Raw genomic sequence first — 8,310 nt, 5'->3', positions numbered from 1 at the left:
CCATGCGTCGGGCGTTGAGGCGGGCTGAGTGCCTCGAGGAAGCTCGCAGGAAGTTTGAGCTGGACATGGGGTTATCCCTGCGAGACCTTGGGGCCAGGACAGAGTCCCGCCTCCAGGACATCAACATGGAGTTCGATGATGCCCTGGCCAGCAACATCACTGAGTGAGTCGCAGGACTTGCCCGCTGCCTTTGTATATAGTTATTTAGTTAGTTAGTGTTAGGTTTCCTTTATTAATTTTTATTTTTTTGGACCGCTCGGACAATGGACACTTTTTTGTATATATTATTTTCATTAGGTAGTAGTAGGTTTCATTTATGGTGTTGGGCTCATGGACCCTGGAATATTCGTGTATATAGTTTGCTTTTTGAAGAAACATTTTTTTTATTAATTATTGTGTTCACCATGAGGAAATGGTTTTTCATTATTTTCCTTCCACATGATATTGCTTTGGACAACATTTGTTTTTGGATTACTTTGTTTTTTTTATTTTTACATTTGTTCTCGGACATGGACCATTTATTTTGTTATCCCCATTGTTGTATGTTTGATTTGTTTACTTATTTTTCATCTTTAATACATGTTTTTTTAACTTTCACTTGTGGTATTTTCTCATTGGTTTCATACATGTCATGATATGGGTTTTGACATTCACTTGCACCCATTGTGTATGTGTGTGTGACGGACATGTGTTCATTTACAGACTTGCCATTGGGGTTGTATCATGTAATTGCATTCACTATGTGGGTGGATGCAATCCTTGCCTGGGTGTTTGTGCTGGGTATGCTGCCCATTACTGCCATGATTGAGTATCGTCAGGACCTGGGGGCAGGGGGACATGTGTGGGTGCCTGGTGGAGGCTGCCCCTGCACTGCTGGGGGGTGGGGGTGGTGGGAGACATGGGTGGGGGCCTGCTGGCAGGTGCCCCACAGTGCTGGGGGGTGGGGGTGGTGGGAGACATGGGTGGGGGCCTGGTGGAGGCTGCCCCTGGTGGCTGGGGGGTGGGGGTTGCGTGAGTCATGGGTGGGGGCCTGGTGGAGGCTGCCCCTGGTGGCTGGGGGGTGGGGGTGGTGGGAGACATGGGTGGGGGCCTGGTGGAGGATGCCCCTGCACTGCTGGGGGGTGGGGGTGGTGGGAGACATGGGTGGGGGCCTGGTGGAGGATGCCCCTGCACTGCTGGGGGGTGGGGGTGGTGGGTGACATGGGTGGGGGCCTGCTGGCAGGTGCCCCACAGTGCTGGGGGGTGGGGGTGGTGGGAGACATGGGTGGGGGCCTGGTGGAGGGTGCCCCTGGTGGCTGGGGGGTGGGGGTTGTGGGAGACATGAGTGGGGGCCTGGTGGAGGCTGCCCCTGCACTGCTGGGGGGTGGGGGTGGTGGGAGACATGGGTGGGGGCCTGGTGGAGGCTGCCCCTGGTGGCTGGGGGGTGGGGGTGGTGGGAGACATGGGTGGGGGCCTGGTGGAGGCTGCCCCTGGTGGCTGGGGGGTGGGGGTGGTGGGAGACATGGGTGGGGGCCTGGTGGAGGATGCCCCTGCACTGCTGGGGGGTGGGGGGGGTGGGAGACATGGGTGGGGGCCTGGTGGAGGATGCCCCTGCACTGCTGGGGGGTGGGGGTGGTGGGTGACATGGGTGGGGGCCTGCTGGCAGGTGCCCCACAGTGCTGGGGGGTGGGGGTGGTGGGAGACATGGGTGGGGGCCTGGTGGAGGGTGCCCCTGGTGGCTGGGGGTGGTGGGAGACATGAGTGGGGGCCTGGTGGAGGCTGCCCCTGCACTGCTGGGGGGTGGGGGTGGTGGGAGACATGGGTGGGGGCCTGGTGGAGGCTGCCCCTGGTGGCTGGGGGGTGGGGGTGGTGGGAGACATGAGTTGGGCATGAGTTGGGGCCTGGTGGAGGGTGCCCCTGGTGGCTGTGGGGTGGGGGTGGTGGGTGACATGGGTGGGGGCCTGGTGGAGGATGCCCCTGCACTGCTGGGGGGTGGGGGTGGTGGGAGACATGGGTTGGACATGGGTGGGGGCCTGCTGGCAGGTACCCCACAGTGCTGGGGGGTGGGGGTGGTAGGAGACATGGGTGGGGGCCTGGTGGTGGGTGCCCCTGGTGGCTGGGGGGTGGGGGTGGTGGGAGACATGGGTGGGGTCCTGGTGGAGGATGCCCCTGGTGGCTGGGGGGTGGGGGTGGTGGGAGACATGAGTGGGGGCCTGGTGGAGGCTGCCCCTGCACTGCTGGGGGGTGGGGGTGGTGGGAGACTTGGGTGGGGGCCTGGTGGAGGGTGCCCCTGGTGGCTGGGGGGTGGGGGTGTTGGGTGACATGGGTGGGGGCCTGGTGGAGGATGCCCCTGCACTGCTGGGGGGTGGGGGTGGTGGGAGACATGGGTGGGGGCCTGGTGGAGGATGCCCCTGCACTGCTGGGGGGTGGGGGTGGTGGGTGACATGGGTGGGGGCCTGCTGGCAGGTGCCCCACAGTGCTGGGGGGTGGGGGTGGTGGGAGACATGGGTGGGGGCCTGGTGGATGGTGCCCCTGGTGGCTGGGGGGTGGGGGTTGTGGGAGACATGAGTGGGGGCCTGGTGGAGGCTGCCCCTGCACTGCTGGGGGGTGGGGGTGGTGGGAGACATGGGTGGGGGCCTGGTGGAGGCTGCCCCTGGTGGCTGGGGGGTGGGGGTGGTGGGAGACATGGGTGGGGGCCTGGTGGAGGCTGCCCCTGGTGGCTGGGGGGTGGGGGTGGTGGGAGACATGGGTGGGGGCCTGGTGGAGGATGCCCCTGCACTGCTGGGGGGTGGGGGTGGTGGGAGACATGGGTGGGGGCCTGGTGGAGGATGCCCCTGCACTGCTGGGGGGTGGGGGTGGTGGGTGACATGGGTGGGGGCCTGCTGGCAGGTGCCCCACAGTGCTGGGGGGTGGGGGTGGTGGGAGACATGGGTGGGGGCCTGGTGGAGGGTGCCCCTGGTGGCTGGGGGTGGTGGGAGACATGAGTGGGGGCCTGGTGGAGGCTGCCCCTGCACTGCTGGGGGGTGGGGGTGGTGGGAGACATGGGTGGGGGCCTGGTGGAGGATGCCCCTGCACTGCTGGGGGGTGGGGGTGGTGGGAGACATGGGTGGGGGCCTGGTGGAGGATGCCCCTGCACTGCTGGGGGGTGGGGGTGGTGGGAGACATGGGTGGGGGCCTGGTGGAGGCTGCCCCTGCACTGCTGGGGGGTGGGGGTGGTGGGAGACATGGGTGGGGGCCTGGTGGAGGCTGCCCCTGGTGGCTGGGGGGTGGGGGTGGTGGGAGACATGAGTTGGGCATGAGTGGGGGCCTGGTGGAGGGTGCCCCTGGTGGCTGGGGGGTGGGGGTGGTGGGTGACATGGGTGGGGGCCTGGTGGAGGATGCCCCTGCACTGCTGGGGGTGGGGGTGGTGGGAGACATGGGTTGGACATGGGTGGGGGCCTGCTGGCAGGTACCCCACAGTGCTGGGGGGTGGGGGTGGTAGGAGACATGGGTGGGGGCCTGGTGGTGGGTGCCCCTGGTGGCTGGGGGGTGGGGGTGGTGGGAGACATGGGTGGGGGCCTGGTGGAGGATGCCCCTGGTGGCTGGGGGGTGGTGGGAGACATGAGTCGGGCATGAGTGGGGGCCTGGTGGAGGGTGCCCCTGGTGGCTGGGCGGTGGGGGTGGTGGGAGACATGAGTGGGGGCCTGGTGGAGGCTGCCCCTGCACTGCTGGGGGGTGGGGGTGGTGGGAGACATGGGTGGGGGCCTGGTGGAGGGTGCCCCTGGTGGCTGGGGGGTGGGGGTGTTGGGTGACATGGGTGGGGGCCTGGTGGAGGGTGCCCCTGGTGGCTGGGGGGTGGGGGTGGTTGTTGACATGAGCAGGTGTGCAGGGTAGTCCCCTGTGGTGTGTGCTGCCTGCAGGGGCCGTGGAGGGTGTACAGGTAATACCTGGGAGCACACAGCCAAATTGCGTGTGGAACTTCCCGCGCACCCCTGCAATCCACGTACCCTGCCTAATCGCGTGTGGAACTTCCCGCGCACCCCTGAAATCAACGTACCCGGCCAAATCGCGTGTGGAACTTCCCGTGCACCCCTGAAATCCACGTACCCGGCCAAATCGCGTGTGTAACTTCCCGCGCACCCCTGAAATCCACGTACCCTGACAAATCGCGTGTGGTACTTCCCGCGCACCCCTGAAATCCACATACCCTGACTAATCGCGTGTGGAACTTCCCGCGCACCCCTGCAATCCACGTACCCTGCCTAATCGCGTGTGGAACTTCCCGCGCACCCCTGAAATCCACGTACCCGCCAAATCGCTTGTGGTACTTCCCGCGCACCCCTGAAATCCACGTACACGGCCAAATCGCGTGTGGAACTTCCCGCGCACCCCTGCAATCCACGTACCCTGCCTAATCGCGTGTGGAACTTCCCGCGCACCCCTGAAATCCACGTACCCGGCCAAATCACGTGTGGAACTTCCCGCGCACCCCTGTAATCCACGTACCCTGACTAATCGCGTGTGGAACTTCCCGCGCACCCCTGAAATCCACGTACCCGGCCAAATCGCGTGTGGAACTTCCCGCGTACCCCTGAAATCCACGTACCCTGCATAATCGCGTGTGGAACTTCCCGCGCACCCCTGAAATCCACGTACCCGGCCATATCGCGTGTGGAACTTCCCGCGCACCCCTGCAATCCACGTACCCTGACAAATCGCGTGCGGTACTTCCACGCACCCCTGTAATCCACGTACCCGGCCAATTCGCGTGTGGGACTTCCCGCGCACCCCGGTATACACGCATACGTTTTTTTTCTGTCAGCGCGTGTCTGTGTTTGTGGGTACCCCTTTGCACGTCATTTGTCCTGGAGGGCCACAGTATTGGGCATTCATCATGGCTGTATATAGGTGCTATTTGTTGGCGCACCTTTTGGCGCACATTTCTTCCAGGCGCAGAGACGCTACCGCCTGCTTTCTTGTGGCGGTCGTGTTTGTGCCTGTGCGCTGGTTTGAGCGTGTGCTTTTTTGCCCTATTCTATTCCATGAATAAGTGTTGTAGGCGAGCGTGTGGGCGTTCCGCACACTTGTACCCTGTGCTTCCCCCGTGACGCCCACATTTTGGCAAGTTGTTCCCCATTCCGAGTGGTACGCCCCGTGTTCCGCCTACTTTTGTTGCGTGCGCCGCGCTATGTGCGATTTTCGCTCTGGCCTGTGCGATTTTCGCTGTGACCTGGCGCACGCTGTTTGATGGCCTGTGCGCCAACGTGCGCCGCGCACTTTTTTATCGCATATCCGCTGGTTTTCTCGCGCACGGACTTCCATGAATCGATGTGCACTGCTTTTCGTGCGATTTTCGCACTTGCACTGCGATTTTCGCTATTCCACTGCGATTCGCACGTTTTTGCCCACTTGCGCCGCGCTAATTATTCCATGAATCGGCCTAATAGTGTTTTTAGGACACCTCCATTTTCGTTTCTTCACGGACATTCCGGACACCCCCACTGTCCGCGGACACCTCAACAGCTTTTAAAAAAAAAAAAAAAGAAATGAATTAGGACACAATATAACAATTTTACTTTATTTTACATGTATGTTAAATTTATGACAGAGAAGGTGAGGCAGAAACTGAAACAAAAACAGGAGAATTTGGGGTTTCAATAGGATTTATATGAGGTGAAGAAGGGATGGAAGTCTCGTCAAAATGTTTTGGTTCATGGAGAGGGTTTGGGGATAATTGACTGGGATATGGTGAGGGGGGACAGGTACATGTGGGACAATGGTATGTAGTTGTTTGTTTGAAGTGATCCTCCACAAAGTTTTTTAAAATATTAAAATTTTCCAAGAGTAGGTCCATTTTTTTTTCTATGTGCTGAAGAGTCTTATCCAATACTGCTTTTTCTTTAATATTTTCAATTTTTGTATGGTCTGTACAAAAACAATATAAATGTTAAATGTATATAAAATAATATTAATTAATTGGTTTATATAGTAAAGTGTCTACCATTAGATTCACTATCTTCTGACATTTCCTCACGTGGGAAATGCTCCCCTAGCCACTCCAGAGTACTAGACATTTCTGTGAGAAAAAAAATATAATATCATTTTTTTGTATCTAATACAGAAAGTTTACAACTATATGAGTAAAATGCAGTACACTTACTATTTCAGGTAAGGTGTGTTCTGAGTGGTCTGTAGATCTGCTGTTGCTCTTAGTTGTGGAGTTTCTGTAAGGTAATCATGTTGGAAGCCTATCTTTCTTCTTTGGTATATTCCATTTTAGAACATATTGGCCCTCATTACGACCCTGGCGGAAAGTAACTGACCTGACCGCCATAGCGTAAATAGCGTTTCCGCCATTGCACGACGGAGTAAAGTGCGGCTAATTCTGACCCATCGGGCACGAGCACTACGCCATGGCGTAAGTGCAAAGTCCGCGATGGCGGAAATGTCCCCAAAACGCCCCTCACCGCCGTCGTACGGCGCCCTAGGTGCAATTCCGCCACCCATCATAGCGGTCACCGTAATGAGCGGTAATCGCAAAATACGGTGACCGTAAATATACGGAAACGGAAGTAAAAACATGGTCCCGGAACGGGAAACAGCACGCCGTACACCTATAAAATCAGAATCCCAACACAAGCATACCCTGAGACACATCCCAACCCGTTAGCCACCCTAGTGAAAACAATAAAAATGGGAAAAGTTGCGAAAAAAGCGTGCGACCGCAAGCGGCAGGTCCACTTCTCCCATGAGGAACTCACCGTGCTCACAGAGACCCTCCAGGAGAATGCTGCCGTCGTCTTCTCGACGCAAATGACCAGGACGGCACTTGCGAACAAGAAGGCCATATGGGCCCTGGTGGCACAGCGGGTAAGTGCGGTGGGGATCGCACCCCGCAACCCACAGCAATGCAGAAAGCGATGGGACGACTTGCGGATACGCGTACGGAGCATACTATCAGCCAACCGTAACATTGCCACAGCTACCGGGGGAGGATCGGAATCACCCATCAAGTTGACCCCCTGGGAAGAAATCTGTGCCTCCACCATTGGAATGGAGAGTATAGAGGGAGTCGGAGGGATGGAGAAAGGAGTGCAGACATCCGAAGAATCAGGTAGGTGGGCCAAATAAAACAATGCTAAATCCACAATGTCCAATCATGTGAAGTACCATGTGTCCACATAGTGCAACAGAAACACATGTCCAGGAGAACGTCCACATACATTGGCCTGATAGCGCACTTTAAAACTCACATTAAATACATAAATAATTAAAAATCCTAAAAACACCCTCTACACGTGCAGCATGCACACCCTAACTGCAGGCTGCAAAACAACTGCATCCTCAATCCACACAAAAATGAAACCACCTCCAATGCCCTGACCCAAATCACCCTCAGGTACCACCCCAATGCATGTGATACATTGCCATTCCAATTTCCACAGACCCTTAAATAACGCTCGCCCTCCTTTACTCCACCACAGGGTCCGATTCAAATGACGAGCTTCAGGACACCCCTACCAGCACACCTGCAAGAGAGGGCCAAGACCAACGGCCAAAGACCCTCCACCTCAGCTGCACGATCAAGACACGGCAGCAGCACAAATCAAGTGGCAACACACAGGAGGGGACTTCAACAGGCACCCCAGCAGCCAGCATGCCCACAACAGCAGCACCACAGGTCCCCCCAATGGATGCCACAGAAGGCACTGCTTCTGGTGGCAGCAGCACCATAGGTGACACTGCATTAATGGCAGCATGCTCCGACACAGAAAACGGTGCAGTCGATGTAGGATCCATCCATGACCTGTCTCAATCCCCCTGTTTGTTTCATCCCGTACACCATGAGGATACCACACAGGGGCACCCACAAGACGACGACTGACCATCCCCCACAAGCCCTGTGGCAAGGCAACATGAGGTGATCAGACCCTCTGTGACACCACCGCAAATGGCCATGGCCCAGCAGAGCCAACAGTCCCTCGACCAGGTGATCGTGCATCAGCAGCAACTGGCCACGCTCCTCAAGGAGCATGCTGATGAATGTGGGGGTACTAAGGCAGCCATAGAAACATCAACTGAGACACTTAGGTCAGAAATGGAGAGAAGCACAGAGACACTAAGGGCACAAATGGAGAGAAGCACCGAGAGCCTGAGGGTACAAATGGAGAGAAGCACCGAGAGCCTGAGGGGGGAACTGCATGCGACGTCCAAAGACGTATGTGCTGAACTTGCCGCTGTGCGCCGTGTGCTCACTGAGATCTCACAAACCCTTAGGGACATGCATGGACGTGAGCAGGCAGAGACATCATCCGTTGCAAGTTCCGTCCAGGGCAGCCCCCAACGTAGATC

Source organism: Ambystoma mexicanum, chromosome 5p (assembly GCF_040938575.1).
Source record: "Ambystoma mexicanum isolate Mex_15411 chromosome 5p, UKY_AmexF1_1, whole genome shotgun sequence".
In the NCBI taxonomy this organism is placed as follows: domain Eukaryota; kingdom Metazoa; phylum Chordata; class Amphibia; order Caudata; family Ambystomatidae; genus Ambystoma; species Ambystoma mexicanum.
This window is presented reverse-complemented; position numbering follows the sequence as displayed.